Source organism: Micropterus salmoides, unplaced genomic scaffold (genome assembly GCF_014851395.1).
Source record: "Micropterus salmoides isolate LMB-PRFRI ecotype aquatic unplaced genomic scaffold, ASM1485139v1 Ms_hic_scaffold_14, whole genome shotgun sequence".
NCBI lineage: Eukaryota > Metazoa > Chordata > Actinopteri > Centrarchiformes > Centrarchidae > Micropterus > Micropterus salmoides.
In genome coordinates, this window is record NW_024040485.1 from 24,297,700 (window position 1) to 24,315,665 (window position 17,966).

Below are 17,966 nucleotides of genomic sequence, written 5' to 3' on the forward strand. Positions count from 1 at the left end.
ACCTCAAGATATCTGAGGGCAACTGACAACTCTACGAAATTGTTGCAGCACAAAAATATGCCGTATTGCACAGCAATGATCAAAATCTTTGATCAGATCTATATCTTTCATCAAGACCAGCAATATCCAGTTGCTGAGAGGTTGAGCAATCTACATATGAATGATCTGCCTTGGGGAATAATTCTCATGGCAAAGTTAAGATGGCCTAATAGAGACAGCAACCAAAGGTTAGTAGAAATATACACTTTATTTCACCATTTGATCTCAAAAAGGTGCCACTGCGACGGATGGAGCTGCATGACCTTGAAGGGGTCTGTTACATCAGCTTTACCTAGCCATGTGCCTTTCCTGGCAAGCTTGATGAACTGAATTGCATTATAAACAGTTGCATAGCATAGGGATAACGGCGCAAGAGGTGTGAGGCTATTAATACTTGAAGCACTATCATCATGAGGGGCTAACAAGAGTTGAGTTGCTATGCGGGCAGGATTTATGTGGAATATGAATAAGGAAGAATTATCATGAGGCCCAACCATGTACCCCTTCTCAACCTCGTTAGCCAGTAACTTGTCCACTGTTTCTGGTTCTGTCAGAGCAGATTTAAGGTTATTACAGAGATGGGATTCTTTTGGAAGAAAACTTAAGCAGGCAAGAAAATCTTGTACAAAACCTGTAATTATATAATTAACAAAGCAAAAACGATTTGGATGATCCTTCAAAGCATTGGCAAGCTCAGAGAAGTTGTCTCGCTGAGTAGATGACGTTGTGTAGAAGGGTTATTCACACAAGGACACACAGACCTTTGTTTCTCAGTTTTTTGAAAGAAGTGGAGAGACTGTCCAGGCCGAGATTGCTTCTGAGTCACAGTTTAATGAAACAAAAAAATGGGGGGGGTCTCCAGAGTGCACACTGTCCTACCAGGAGCTTTTTGACCCCTGAAGTCTGACAATTTGTTGCAAACGTGTAGCATTCATTAAATGTTGCTTATGTAAATTTGTTCTGCTTCATCCTGCCAAAATAAATGGCCATTAATTTATTTCATCATCATAGGTCTACTATACAAAGAGGTCAGACAAATATACAGGATACCTTTCATGCATGAAAGCAGAAATAAGCACACCCAGTTTGGACTTCAATGCTTGCAAAAGATGACAAGAACCTACATTTTGAGCCAGATATTTTTTCCATTTAGCACACAGACTGAGGCTGGGTTATTCTAACCCTGTAATTACTCATTACAAACTCACACTCTGCAGCAAGACATTGTTTAAAGCCGCAGAAATTAATTTTATATTCTAGTGGAGATCCCAGTTTCTAAAGACACACATTATGGTAGACTGTATTTTGAGTAAATGCGTAAAACAAGATTGAGAGATGTCTAGAATATTTTCATTTTGACTGAACGCTGTAAACATATGGAGCCTTGGATTTGAATGTTTCCTTTTTTCAAGACATTAGATTTACTCATTTGGCAGATGCCTTTATCCAAAACGACTTATATTTGAGTATCAACTTACGAGCATCAGTAAATTAAGAGATCTACGGGTAACAATTGATACTAGTAAGAGCAGCAATAATACTAGTAAGAGCTATAGACTCTAATGGCATCAATAGGATAGATACCTAGGGGAAGCAATGAGAGTTAGTGCAATCATGACAAGTGAGTTGGAAGGTGAGTTTTTAAGAAAAGCATAGGAAGTGCATGTAAGAGGTTAGAGGTTAGAGGTGTTATGAGAGAAATTGTTCTCAGAAGAGATGAGATTTCTTGAAGATTGAGAGGGACATCCCTGCTCTGATGACATGTGGCAGCTTGTTTTAACCATTGTGGTGTCACAAATGAGAACAGTAGTCATTCTGTATGCAAGCATTAGATTTGATTAGACTTGGATTTGATTCGGGAGGCCATGTGTAGGCATTGGAGCTCACTGAGTACTGGAGTGACATGAGTCTTTTGGGGGTGATCGAAAACCTACCATGCCGTTCTGGACTATTTGTAGGGGATTCATTTCACAAGCTGGAAGACCTGCTGGGAGGGTATTGCAAAAGTTGAGGCGAGAGATAACTATGGCCTGTTCCAGAGTTGGATATAGTGCCTGATTTTTCTTAGTTTGTAGTAATGATAGTTAGACTGCTTGGATGGGATGACCAAGAGTTCAGTCTCAGAGAAATTTAGTTGAAGAAGAGAAAATCCGTGATACACACTGAGACAGTCATCTGGCGGGAAGGACATGTAGAGAAACCATGCAAGCAAATTATCGGCACCAGTGTGGTGGTGTAAATTGAGAAGAGGGGGCCGTAGAGTGCATAGTGTGCAGATAACAGAATGCTGTGGTTGACTGTGTCAAAGGCAGCTGACAGGTCTAGCAGGATAAGGACCGAGCATTGTTGAGGATTACATTTTTGAAAGCTGTTTGGAAAATTCCCGAAGCCAGAGAATTATATATCACTGGAGTGATAGCACTACGGTCAGAGATATGACTTCGAGGAGATTGGTAGGAATCAGGTCCAGCGGGAATGTGGTAGGACGGCTGCAAGCCAGGAGTTTCGATGCCTCTCTCCCTGTGAGAGGAGTAAATGAGGAGAGTGAAGTGTACTTTGACCAGGGAAGACAGAGGAGGCGATGTAGTACGACTGCTACATGTTAGGCTTGCTCACAGAGCAGGAGCTGGCCGGGGAGAATGCAAAGCCAATGACCAGAGAAGACCAACTGTTTTTGAGTGGTTTAGAGAATTGGCTAGTCAAAGCCGCCACTTTGTCTGTCAAGAAGGAGGCAAAGATATCGGTAGGCAGGTTTGTGGCACGTGGAGGTCGGCAAAGGTCTTTGGTTTGGAAATAATTGCATTTTTAGATGTTATTAAAGCCCCTGGTTTTCAATCAATTAGTACTGTATGTTCTGTAACATTACATATTCATGATAAATAAGCAACAATTAGTATTAAAGTTTTGGTGGGGGGGGGGGTTACCAGTATTCATTATTTCTTGCTAAACTGATTGGTGCATGGAAATAAACCCTGCCCACTTCCAGCCAGTGAAAAGAGCACAGAGAAAACAAAAAATAAAGAAATGTCTCATATGAAATAACCAAAACCATTGTAACTTTGGCAGAAAAGCTTGTCTTCATTTAGGACCCCATTGCTCACGGTGAGGAGCTATTCAAGAAAATAGGTTTTCAGGACCTTTTAGAGCCTGTTAAGATTGATGAATTAACTTCCTTCATCTGAACCATGTTTCCCATCCAACCAGTTGTATCAGATCTGATTTTACAGCAATTTAGCAAATGAGTCTCTTGAAGTCAAATGACAAACACCAAGGTGGAACATGAGCTGCTAAAGCTGCTCTGACACTGTCACCTTGTTTTTTAATGGAGACCCCCTCTAACTCCTCCTGCACAAGAACACACACACACACACACACACACAGCACCAGCTGCCCAACAGGCACACACAAGCACACCTACCATATAAGCTTGATGGGAAAATATATTCCACACAGACAACATGATTACAGAATCATTTCACACTTCAGTGATCCTCGGCACAATCTACTTGTGTGTGTGTGTGTGTGTGTGTGTGTGAAAGCTTCAGCAGGAACATCTGCTAGTGTGCACGCGGGTTGTATGTACTGTACGCGCCTTGAGAGACTCTGAAAAGGGACAAGGAGACAATGCAATCCTTCAGGACATCACAATGTGGAATATGAAGAGTGTTTCTGTGATGAAACGGCACTGCACATACTGTTCCCACTGTAGCATCATTAACAGGGATCAACATTAACAATATCATGCTGTCATCTGTGGTGCATGTATGAGGGGGGGCAGTCCCTATTTGCCATAAGTTTATATGGATATCTGGCACACTAATCCTCGTGTTACTGTGTCCTCGGGCACACGTGTTCATGAAGCATCTGTGCAGGTCTGTCAATGTGATGTGGCGTATGACGAACCATCCTCATGCCTCACAGCCTCTGGCAGGCTGAAGGCTAATAATAAATGCAAATTACAATCAGAGGAGCAGATCGGAGCTAGAGAGGATAATTGCTCCATTATGGCTGTGTGTGTTAGTGTGTAGATGGATGTGTGCATCTTGTAATCCGGGGTGGGGGTGGGGTGGGGGTGCCAGGTGTTGACGTCACACAAACAGACTACATAACAGGGCATCTGAGGTGTTACAAGTATTGATTTATTTGTTGGACAAAGTTTGCTCTTCCAGTACGAGGGCCAAGTAAGGCTAATTAAAGTGTGTGATGTAACTGCAATTCGCACATGTATAATATCTAAATGACAAACCTGTGTGAATATTGTGTGAATTCAGTGTTATTTACAAAGAAAGCTTTTGTCTTTCTCATTGACATTCCATAATTTCCCAGTTCTTTTAATTTAATTTATATGGATATCCAGTAGCTTCATTAAAACAGAGGCTAGTAATATTCTTCTTGGGGTCCACACACCCCACACACTAAAATACAATACTCTACAAGTAAGGCCTAATATAACTCTCATGGGTCTTTGTTTTCTGTTTCCTGTTTTATTTTGAAAGTTTTTTCTCTGTTGTGTCTTGTCCCACTTAATTTCCTGTCTGTGTCTTCCCATTAATTACCTAATGTGTCTCACCTGTGTTTAATCACCCTGCCTGCTTGTGTGTGTGTGTGTGTGTGTCTGTGTTAGAATTTGTTTTCTTCATTCTTCGTGGTCTGTGTCTTGTGCACCTACCTATCTTTTCACATGTTATGAGTTTTGGATTTATGTTTCACTCTGGATTTTTCCCTTTTTCTTTTGTTTGATGGATTTCTGATTTGAACTGCTTTATTGGATTATTGCTTTGGTTTGACACTGCCACATTGACACCTTTCGTAAGTTTATACTTTTTGTGTTTTTCCTTTAATAAATTGTATCCTCGTGTTTCTGCGGTCCTAAAATTATTTCCCTGCCCTGGCACTCAGCACCATTACTGACAATAAAATTGTTAACTACATTTTATGTGACTGAAGGACATCTATAAATGAACCCAACTCCCTGTTACATAAATAATTAAAAAAAAACAGTTCGACTTTTAGATGCAAAGATTTATATCACTTTGGTGTCTGTATGGGAAATAGTGACCCAAGAGAAGGATAGCTTAATGTATCATAAAGGCTCTATGCAGGGGGAAACAGCCTAGCTCTGTACAATAACAAAATCCAGCTACCACAACCTCTAACATTATCTAATTTTTTATTTTTATTTTACATGAACCAATGTGTAAAAACAAAACTTTGTGTGTTAATTAATGAGGCTTCTATGTGAGCTAGCTGAGGTGGATTTTGTTACTTATGAATAGAGCCAGGCCAGCTCTTATTCCCTGTTTTCATTCTTTGTGCTAAGCTAACTGGCTGCTGGCAGTAGCTTAATACTTAATGATAATACCTAATTTTGTTTTGTTTCTATATAAAATTAAATGATGAGAAGGGAGAGTGTGCCAGGAGATGAGTTACATGCAAAAGCAAGCGAGTGCATTTGTTCCTGGTTTTGGTAATATGAATTTACTAGGGGTATGACGAGACAGGATATTGGGTTCACGAGAATGAGACAAGATGAGATTTTAACACTATTTTTAAGAAATCTTTCATGACAAATTATATGAAACTGTTGAGCATTAAACACTTAATTTCCTGAATTCTGATGAGTTTGTTTGCCCCAATTTCTGCCTTTTCTGCATCAATTTATGGTGGAATGTTTTTATTTATGTAATGAGAAACACCTGGAAGGTGACAATTCACAATAGAAAATAATATAATGCAGGAAGGCCCTCAAGGATCCTGTATTGCTTTCAGATATGTTTTCTCCTGTAGATCAACTTTTCTCATGTAATATCACACCTGCTGAGTCAACACACATGCAGGCATGATTTAGTCTGGTAATTTGTGTCCATAATATCACTTACATTTGTCATGTGTTTGCTCTCAAATAGTTTCCAAACTGAAACTGCTCCTACTGCAGAATATCATATTCATGTTTATCATTTAATTTCCTCCATTTGATGCCCAGAAGATCGTCCTCAGCTCTCTGTCTTCTTTCCTTCATTCATTCACAGCGTTGGTATGCACGCACACACACACACACACACACACAGTAGAAACACATGCTGGAGGGACACATCTGTTTATTGTATCAGTTCTATTAAATCACTCACTTGTTTCTGTCCTCGTAACACAAGCCAAGGGGTTTTACTGCTAATATTTATGTCATTACACATGCTTTGCTTTTTAATGAAATCTATTTAAGCGGATGGCTCCAGCCTCTGGGTGTGTGTGTGTGTCATCATCATAATCATCATCATCTTTGACTTTGTAAGCACTCACTCTTTCCATTTCTCTGCCACATGGCTCACTGATGGAGCTGGCCCATCTGTCTCTCTTTTAGCCCATTCATCATTCCCTCACTCATCAACTGTGTATTTCTTCATTTTCTTTCCTCACTCCATCTCTGTCTCTCCCTCACTCATCACCCATTTCAGGTTTTTTCTTCCATTCCACCTCTTCCGTTCCATCCATCTGCCTCCCACTTTTAAAGTATCCTTTTCCTCGCTTCATTTTCTGCCTCTGTCATTTCTGCCGGCCGTCCATCCATAGAGGGAGATATTTCCCTGAAAGAGCCTACACAGGCTCACCTTATGAGGGTTGCCTGATTACCAGAATTTTTTTTTATGTCAAAAAAGTTCAGTCCTGCACTCAGAAAGTGGAACTGATCAGTTAATCTGTAGTGCTGATTGTGCAAGAAGAGGCAGTCTGACATCCAGACCAAGATGCTCTGAGCTGGGAAATTAAACAGTAGTGCCTATGCTTTAAAAATGATCATAATAAAATTATATTAACCGTAAAAAAGACACACAGACACATATTCACACCATTTGAATGAGTGCGAGAGCCCCTTAAAAGTGGCAACATTTGGTTTAAGGGTATAAAGGTGTAGTGAAAAGATGATGCTCCATTAATCAGATCTAACAGAGATCCACAAGGATTTATACCTTAGGGGGATTTCTCAGAAAGAAGACTGAGAACTTGTGAAATTAAAAGTCCTTTCTTTCTCACACCTCTATGCCATAGCACCTCTATGTGTGTGTGTGTGTGTCTCTCTCACACACACACACACACACTGTTAAAAGCCTTTAAATCTTTTTGTACAGATAAGGATGTTTTATTTTTTTACTTTGATTTGATTCAATTGATGCTTATTTAATAAAAAATAACTTTAAAGCTGCCTGAATAGTTGGGTTTTTTTGTTGGCTGATTAGTGGAATAAGCTGACACACAACACTGACATATTATCACCTTTATAAAGTTGTTATGGCAATTGTGTTAGCAACAGTTTTATATTTACATATTCAGCAGGTATGGAGCAACATTAGCATTCATTTGGAATCTGTTCTGGCCACTGAGGATCCAACATTCACTTGGCTTTGGTATCAGCCAAATCCTGAGGGAGTTTACTCAGGAGCCTGTAGCTTGTAAGTGCTCCACTTTGTTTACCGGCTAGTTGCTAACTTGTGGGTTACCTGTACAGCGCCATGTGGCCATGTACAGGTAGCCCACAGTGTTTTTATGACAGCGTTTTTAATGAAAAAAAGCTGCCTGCTGTTGCTGGAAACACAGCTGATGGAAATCCAAAACAATGATCCAATAGAGGCTAAAACGGCTCTATGGAGCTGCTGATTCAGCTAGTTTTTCATCATGGGTGCATCACATGGTTATTTCATCAGTCGTTTCCATCAATTATGGATTATTGCAGCTTTAAAGGGAAAAACATTCATACCACCAATGCTTGAACGTGTTAACATTTGTCTTCAGAATGCCGTCACTCACCAGTTTCTGTAGTCTGACAGGTGAGGTGAATTGAGGAAGAACACCTTCTCCATCCTTTCTCTCCTCCTCCTCCTCCTCCTCCTCCTCCTCCTCCATGTCTTTCACTCTAACTCTTTCCGTCCATAACGCAGTTGAGCGATGAGGTCATTTGAGTGACAGCCGCGGTGGTCATTCAAAACTGCTTGAAGGAGACAGAGAGGCCTGAGCAGTGGCAACAGCTCAGCTGCACCTACCCTGGCGCGTCATGCAGTGGGGTGGAGATTATAAAGATTTATTCCTCTGGTGCTCCAGTGGCTCTGGCATGATTATGATACCATAACACAAGGGGCCATAAAGAAAATGCTGTCAGCTAAATGAAGAGCAGAGCACTGAAATGTGCTCCCCATTATGTGATCAATCACACCTGTCAAGCTAGTAGCTGTCCATCAAGAAAGCTGTCACTGTCATCTGTTGCCCCTTTCTCCCTTGTCGCCAGCGTTCTTTCTCATTCGTATGTGTTCTGGTCATCTGTAAGTGTGTGAGTGTGTTTCTAGGTCATTTTGCCTCTTTTCCCAGGTGGCCACAAGTCTCCCACCTACAATACCTCATGTGAGCGCTGATAAGAGGTGAGGAATTACCAAACATGTTGGCCACATGCTGGCTGAGATCACACACACAGGGCCCCCCTCTAATATTTCATAGCGAGGAAGAAAGGGAAGCATACATCATTCTGACAGAGCCAGAATGGAGAGAGACATCCCTCTGTTATCTCCACACACACACGCACTGTCAGAGATTTATAGTACAAGGCTTTAATGGTGGCCCTACACACCTCTCTCCCTCTCTCTCTCTGTATACCTCTCTCCTCGCTCGCACAGACACAAACACACATCCATCCATCATTCAGTCTCTTCTTCCTCTGTTTTCCTCCTCTTCTCCATGGTTCCACTATCAGCTGTCCATCTCACATCTTCCTTTACTTCTCATTTCTCTCTTCCATCTCTCTTCCATTTTCCCTTTTCTTCCTCACTTCTCCTCCTCCTCCTCCTCTCTCCGAAGGCAGCCCCCGGTTTCTCTCTTCCTTCGCTCAGTTAATTGAAAGTACAGTAAAAATAAAGATGTCAAAGTCTGTTTCGGTTCAAAGAGAAAAATAAGGTTCCCATTATCCAGGGGGTGAAGAGGAGTCTAGATGCTGGCAGGTGAAGAAGAGGGAAAAATACTCACACTGGAATACCAATGTGTTTTTATAAATAGCTTACTGTTTCCAATAAACACCATGCTGACAGACATACATGTCTCTCTAACAGAGAGTGGTTAAACCTTAAACACAGACCATTTACCCATGTGATTTATAGAGCAACGCTTGCAGCCACTAGGCAATGCTGATCTCCTGTTTATCCCCTGTTAAAATGCTTGTTGTGTTGCTCATATCATGCACACATGTAATGTCTCTGGTTTGCAGGTCTCCCACAAGTTTAAATCTGAGATGCAATGTATGCAGGCACTTTACATTAAGGTACTACAATCAATGAAATCGATTCATAGAGGTAAAACACAAGAAAGGCAGAATAGGTAATGTAGTTTAAAGGTCCATCTGCTATGATGATAGTTTACAGGAAAGCTGGCAAACCAAGTATGATGACAAAATTAGAGTAATAACTGTCTTGCTTGAACTGAAAACTTGATCTGGTCCACTCAAAGTGGTTGAAATACGAGAAGTCTCCACGTCTTGTTAGTGTCTCTTTGCATTGTATTGTGTTTCTGTAAATAGTCAATAGTAACTAAGTTATTGCATATAAGATATTGCATATCAGATTTTTATTTGACCTGTTGATCAAATGACAATGTGTCATGAATCCACAGAGAATTATCACACAACTTTGCAGTTAACTTTCACTCTGATAAGCATTTTAGTGTTTTAGCAGCAGGCAACTTTTTTCAGCCAAAAAGCTCTGATTTGATTAGCTCTCTGCTCAAGTTTATGTTGGATGGAGCTATGCAGAGAATTGTGCCACCATCAGTTTACCTATATGATGACATAATAATAATAATAACAATAATCTTTGTTTAAACCGCACCATTCAAAACAAAGTTACAAAGTGCTCTACACATGAAAATCAAGTTCAAAACATTTAAACAATTCTTTACGATTAAATAAAATTAGGCATATAAAAGTAGAGATGAATGAATGGAATGAATGTTATGCCCTAATAGGCTAAGAAAACAATGAGTGAAATAAAGAAATCAAAGAAGTAAGACATGCTACAAATGGAAACTTGAAAGGTTTATACTGTCTCATCTTGACATACTCACACAGTCTTGAGAAGAGGCCTAATTAGCCAATGAGTAAAAACACCTGTGAACAATTGGTGTCTAGGGAGAAATGCAACACCAACACAAATACCATCATATGAAGCAAACAACGACACAGAAAGTCATGTAACTACCATTAGTTAATTAGTTATTTTCAGTGCACACACAGAAAGGACAGCTAGCAGACAGTAAGGAGATATTCGATATTTGCTTACCCTCCCTTTAAGTCAAACTTTGGGTGTGACACTTCACTTGTAAAGGAGATCCTTCGTCCACCATACCCATGATTTTTACACTGAAAAATATTGTGACAAATAAATTCCTGTAAATTCTTGAAAATGAATGACAATATCCCTAAATGCCAAATATAACTATTTATTAAATGTGTGTTTTAAGTGTGTGTGTGTGTGTATAGGTACATGTACATTATGATAATGATTAAGTCCATCGCCCAGTGCTGCATGCTGCTAAAATGACTGGAAGGGAACAATCATTTCCTCTTGACCTTCTTTCACAGGGTTTATGTAACAGGGAAGGAGGAGTGTGTGTGTATTGAAAATCAATGTGATCCCCAACATCTCCACATGGGAACAGTATCATCTGAACCCCACTGCTCTCTCTGTTTCTCTTCATACCTGTACACCCTTCATCAGTGATGGAGATGAGAGGTTATTGCAAGGTCACCGGAGACATCATCTCTCTCGCTCTCTCGCTCTCTCTCCCTTTCTCTCTTTTCTGTCGCTGTCTCCTTTCATTCGTCCACAAAAAAAGTCATAAAACATCAGTATAGATAGCTGCCCTCTGGGAGGACAACATCTTGATGCACTCTGCGTTTTAGAGGCTAATAACTGGTAATAATGATCCAGGTTGTGTGTGTCTCTTTGTCTGCTGTGTGTGTGTGTGTGTGTGTGTGTGTGTGTGTGTGTGTGTGTGTGTATGTGTGGGTGTGTGTGCATGAGTGTGTGAGTGCTGTCATATCTGATGTCAATTGACTGCAAAAATCATAATCAATCATCCATTTCTGCTTTTCATTTTTACCTGAACATTAGTTTTTTGTATGCAGGAGAGGTTCGCACTCTCCTACAATCAAACATACACATATTGGCACACATACACACACACAGGCACACTCACGGCAAAACACTCTTTACACTCTCACGTACGCACACACTCTCGCCCTTCAATACAACCCTATAATTTGCCAGATGCAGCGAATCGCTGGTTACTATGGCAACTACAGCGAGGAGAGTTTTTCGTTTTTCTCAATTTTGGCAATAGGGCTGAACACAGACACACACACACACAAATACACACAGGCATCATGGGATCATTAGCTGAGGCGATGAATGGAGGAATGAATCAAACCAGCTCTGCATCTGCTGCCAATGGGTGTTGACTTTTGATTTTGATGTCAGTGGTGATTGGTCATGTGAAATCATCCCATAATGAAGTGGTGAAGGGTGATCATTTTCATGTGCAGGTGGACTGTTGTGATTTTGCTGAATGGAAACACACACACAAACACACACACTTATACCATGGAGGGTATCACGATACACATATGGATGAGGAAAGCAGATTCTCTGGAAGAGCAGGCTGGTAAAAACAGAATGAGCTGAACTGACACTAACACTCTTAGACAAGCTCAGTGAGTCACTGTATACCAATACAACACACACACACGCACACACACACACACACACACACACAAACACACATTGATGCTCTAATACAGTCAGCGGATATGAATACAAACTGATTAACCAAAAGTTAAGAGTTTATAATGAATTTTCTGAAATGCCACACTAAGATGTTTCATGCTGTAATTACTGCTGTGCCATTTAAAAGACACAACCTTTAAAATGCTAAATGAAACGCTGCTTTTTCAAAAATGAACCTCAAGTCATCAGCTACACCAAAAACGTGTTTGTGCTGAGCCAATAAAATCAAGGCAAGGGATTATCCTCACACACACACACACACACACACTCACACACACACGCACAGTGCTGCATCTGGTTGGGGCTGATAAGAGGAATTTTCCTCCCCTCAGGGAATCAAGCCAAAGGAAAACACAAGGGAAGGTGATGTGGAGTGAGAGGTTGGTACGCGGGGGAGGAAGAGAAGGAGGGGACTGGTAGGCGGTTGGAAGTTGAAGCGTGTACGTGAGTGGCGTCCCCGTCATCACCTACAGTAACACTAGGTCAAACGTGTTGTTGTGTTTTAAACCCCATGAGTGTATCAGTCTGTGTGAGTAGACGTGTGCTTGTGTGATCCCCGGCTGCTTCGAGCCATCTGTATACTTTATGCTTCAGGGAAATGGCGGCTAATCAATAAACAGCATGTAGACACACACATACAATGTAGCACCCTACAGCTGGTCAGTTTATTGAGGAGCTACAAGTTATCTACAGTGACCTGAGTTAAAAAAAACAAATTTTTTCCAAGTGGGTCTTGGTTTTAAAAAAAGGCCAGAATGGGGTCAAATCTAGAAAGATTTACAAAAATGTGCGTTGTGCTCAAGTGGAAACCAAAACAACATTTCATATAGCTTTGGATTTCACCTTGGGTGACTATTTTAAGGCTTTAGATGAGTCTTTAAACTAAACTATTCTATAATTTAAGACATTTCTTATTGTCTGCGGAAACACAACTGAAAAATTTAGGATGCTCTGAGGTCGTCCTTCATTTACCCTTCAGAAGCCATGTCAGGGACTCAAAGCTTATGCTGCCCATGCGTGTTTTTATCTGTATCATGTGTGGGTGTCTTACGTATGTCTACTGACTGCCGACCGGGTGATGTCAGCTGACAAAACCATTCCTTTCTGCCTCCCCTTTCACTTCCTGTCAAGCTATGCAAATTTGGATTTAAGCCCCGAGTGTGCTTTGCAGGGGTGTAAAGCTCTGGCCAATCAGAAGCAAAACTCTGTGACAGGAATTTACATAAATCTGCATGGCTAATGTACTGTGCAAATTGAAGGAGTGACACTGTGACTTCATCTTTTCTCTGCAATAATATAATACAACAACTGACCTTAAACTAAAAAGCGTAATTGCCTGCTAAATCCATTCATTTGCCTTCCAGTCGGACAGAGTGGAAAACAAACTGCATTTGTTTGTGTAATTGCCCATGAGCAGAAAGAGATGAAGGGAGAAAGAGATGGAGAGAAAGTGTGTGTGAGAGGGAAACTAGTGAATAAACAGAGGAGATGGATGAGTCTATTAAAGCAGTGGCTAATCCAGGCTATTAGGGAGCAGAGTGAAAGAGTGTGGGAGAAGAGGATACATACATTGGGTTAATGGCTCTAAATACAGACCTAAACGGAGTAGAGGAGTGTTAGAGATTATTATAAACGTACCCAGGGGTGTCACTTGGAATTATGGGATTTCTGCACTGGAGATGGCTCTGAACCGTCCCCTTCGTTCCTCTTAATCGTAGTCTTCCATATATGGACTACGCAACTTCACACATTCATTAGTGATCAGTTATAACACACACACATAATTGAAAATGCCCTGATCACATGAGTTGGCTTTTGGATCATCTTGGTTTAGTCAGTGACGGAAAATACAATCAACTGTTCTTCATTGCCGCATTTGCTGTATCGTATTTTTATTTTAGATACGTCGAGTCACTTTGAAACAGAACAACTGGCTTTGACTTCAATGAGAACACAAGAACAAAATCTGTCTCTGCAACATGCACACGAGTGATAAAACACAGATTTTCTCTCCTTTGCGTTGCCTTTAAAGCATTTCATTGCTTCTGTAAAAATGTCCACATTTTAATTCAAACAGTTTACAGAAAAATCAAAAATGTATGTATTACTAAATATATTTTATGTGTTATCTGCTATGTTCTTCTTCTGAGGCTTGAGCTTTTCATGTATCACTCCATAGACTATTTAGAAATGTCTCTGGTGCCTCTGGCCTTTTGCTTGCATTTCGCTCATAGAAAATAAAATGTTGTCTTTGGTCAACTGTCATTTTTAGCTGTTTTCAACTATATTGTGTATTTCATCTATAAAAATGGAAATTTTAAAAGTTATGTTAAGTTTTTCTTTCAAATTAAGTGAAGTAAAATATTTTTGCTTGTATTGCTGAGGATCTCTCGATCTCTCATCGAACATTTAATTCCTCAGAACTTCATCTGCAAAATTCAGCTGTATTAAATTGTGGCTATTTTTGGTTCTTTCACAATCAGAATTATTGATCACATGCACTTGTCTGTAAGATTTTCTAGTGTCCACAGTCTTTGTAGCAGTTGTTGCCCAGTGATAACCTTAGAATAATAAACCTCTTTATGTTTGTTATGTCACGATGTGTGGTGAGGCAGGTAGGTGGACCCAAATGAAGGACACATTGTGCGGAGCAGGTATAATTCAAAAGTTTAATTAAACAAACAAAAGGCGAGCGCACTTACAAGCAGTGGCTGAGTCCCAAGAAGAATCCAAAAGGGAAAACACAAAATCCAAAAACACCACAAGCAAACAGATCACAAATAAACACCAACAAGGAACACAGACTGAAGCAAGGATAAAACAAAACTCAGAGCAGACATGGGCAAAACACAGAAGTACACAGACCAGGAGTAAACACTAAAGACATGAACTAAGGTACAGGACTAAGAACTAAAGACACAAACTAGGAACTAAGATACGAGACAAGACAGATATGAAGTAACTAGAAAATGCGGGGGGGAATGAAATAATAAAGGCTAACCAGAGACTCAAGCCGAATGAACAAAATCATATTAATTAATGAAACTGGTAGAGAACATAAATGACACCTAACAAACAGACGGAACCCACACACAGAGAAACCAAAATCAAAACACAGAGGAGGCATGGCCAAAATAATATAACCCAGACCAGCTCAGGACAGGATCGTGACATGTTATCTTAATGTTCCCTTACCCAGAACATGTAAACTCAGCATGTTGTGACTCACAGTGCCTTTCTTGTGTTCCACATTTCAAATCCAGTCCACAGAATCATACTGCTGACCTCACTGTCACAAGTCCACTCCTCTTTCCTCTTGGCAACAACAAAAACTCTTTGTTACAGGCAGATCAAGGAAAAGTAAGTCAGCTGTTCTTACTAGTAATTAGTTGAGGGTTAAGGTCAACTTCAAAGTTGAGCTTCCATCTTTTCAACAGTTTCTCCAGTTTGAGAAATCTTAGAGAATTTTTTATCAGTTAGCATCCTTCCACCTTCAGCTCTTTGGCGGCCTTGATAGGGGAATCCTGCTGACAGGGCAGTAACCCTGAGGGCTGGTGCCTCGTGGACAACCAGGAAACTCAAACCAAAGTAATCACACACATACACACACACACACACACACTTGTATACTTCTGTAGGTGTTCAGGTGTTGTACTTTATATATGAAGAGCCACATATTAATGTAACCTCACAGAGGGGACATTAACAGGTGGCGTATCAGTGAATCATGGAGATTTGTGATGACGTCTTATGAGAATTCCTTGTATGGTGTGACTGTAAAAATTTAGGTCTGGAAAAACACTGTTATTTTTGCGTCATTCTAATGTCAGGGTTTTGTATAACTGAGGCTCACCTCTCACATCCAGTCTGGATGCAGATTGGAGGAGCGGGTAAGTCACAGCTCATGTCCAGCCAATCAGAATGCAGAATGTCACATTTATCGTCATAGTGATGAGTCCACACTCTCGGAGCTGGAGGGTGTGAGGAGCAGAGTGGGAGGGGGTATGGTAAACAACTAGGACACACACACACACACACACACTAACCATAGTGGACAAGCCTTCGCTTCCCATTAAGTTCAGTGCTGCCCTGAGGACGGGGTAAAAATACTTCACCACAAAGAGTGGGACCAAAACATCACACGTGTGTGTGTGTGTTTGAGGCTGTGTTCATCAGTGTAGTCTCACCTTGCACAGATTATCCCCTGCAAATAATTATTTTCATTGAGGAAACATCATTACTTTAATGTTGATGGTTCCAATTTAATGCTGTAAAAAAGGCTTAGGCTATTAATTTCTGCAAGAAATTAAAAATATAACACAAAACCTGAGATAAAACTGTAACCAGAATGATCAGTATGATTGGTGGGAAGCCTTTGAAAGCACACTGGTTTAGTCATGTAATCCCTTACAGTATATCAACAATTATTGGGTGCAATTAGGATTTCCAACCATCTCTGAGCCTATTTCCCATATATGGAGTTAAGTGTGTGTATTTCCTGGAGGAAAACGGGAGAAAGAAACAAAAGGAGAGATGGTGGTTTCCTCTATCTAGGACATGTGTGGGTGTTTAAACCCTTCAGCATGAAAAGATGAAAACTCGTGCCTTAACACTTGCCTTGACTTCTACAAGTGTCACACTATCGATGTATCATGTGCTTAAAGTAATAGCCTAGTTTGAAATTTTGTGAAATGAGAAGGTTGATACTACGCTCTTGTTTGAGCGGTAAATATTATTTTACTCCCAGCAGCCAGTTAGCATAGCTTATGCAGATGGAAGCAGGGGGAAATAGCAAGCCTTAGCATGTTATATCTCATAGTTAGGTTAGTGAAACCGCAACTTGTCAGTACGTCATTGGACAGTCATTGGACTGACATGACATTTTAAAACTTCATCTCTTTTTTATATGGATTAAACTATAAATAACATATATAACATGTTAATTAGTGAGCTTTAAAGGTGGTGGTAGATTTGACCTGTTTCCAGTCTTTGTGCTAAGCTGAGATGGCTATCAATCTTCTCTTCTAAATGGCAAGACAGTGAATGTGTATGTCCAAAAAACTATTACTTTAGGGTAGTTCATACAGGTCCAATGTTGCGTGTGTGTGTGTGTTGGCTATAGGGGTCTTGTGTTCAAAGCTCAGGGTTATGAAACTACATACTATCTAATTGACTCCACATACATCCTCGGTCACATATTGTACCGTGTTGTCTTGTGACCACCAGTCACCTACTTTTCTGTCATGTATCTTACATTAACACATGCACACACGTTTTTTCTGCAGAGAAATTTGCTAGTGTAAAACACCAGTCAAGTGATGCTCAGTGACATTAGTACGATGTTCCCGCAGTCACTCATGGTGAGAACAAAACATGCTATTTAGCTGACACAATAGCATCAGTACTGCAAACCGGTGTGGTTGTATAATACCATGAACAAATGAAATGCTGATTTTGGCAGCAGTCATACACATTTTCCCATGTATGCCTCACTTTAGTAAGCATCAAAGCTTTTTTCCCCACAATTATAAAACAAATATTTCTGAAGATCATCAGGAGATGATCAAGAGGGGACTGTGCAAACAGGTCAAACTAATGATGAATAGGGGGCTATGTACACTCACTTCCTTCTCCTATATAATACAACTGTATTCATCCTTATTTTGTTCTCCACCTAACACAGATATATCCCCTCCTCTTCTATCCCAGGTCTTTTCTCAATCTCCTTATGACAAATTACCACGTTAAAATGTGGCCATACCACACTATTGGTTTCAGATAAAACTGCAAAATTTCCATTCATCTATTTCCGGTTGTCATCATACACACACCTCTTTCTCCTTCAGTCATTAATAATACTGATGGCAATGCTGAGGTTACTGACCCATAGCCAACCCATTAATCAAACCATACAACTAGCATATGATCATAATAAACATGATCTAGACAAATGTCTTGCAGTCAGGACAATAGAACCAAAGCTCCCCAGAAGATGAGACCAGAAGGACAAATATGATAGAAAACAAATAAGACAAAGCTGAGGTATTTACACAAGCAATACATTCATTCTGTAGAAATCTGTATTGATAAGCAGAGCACACTTACATCCAGACAAGC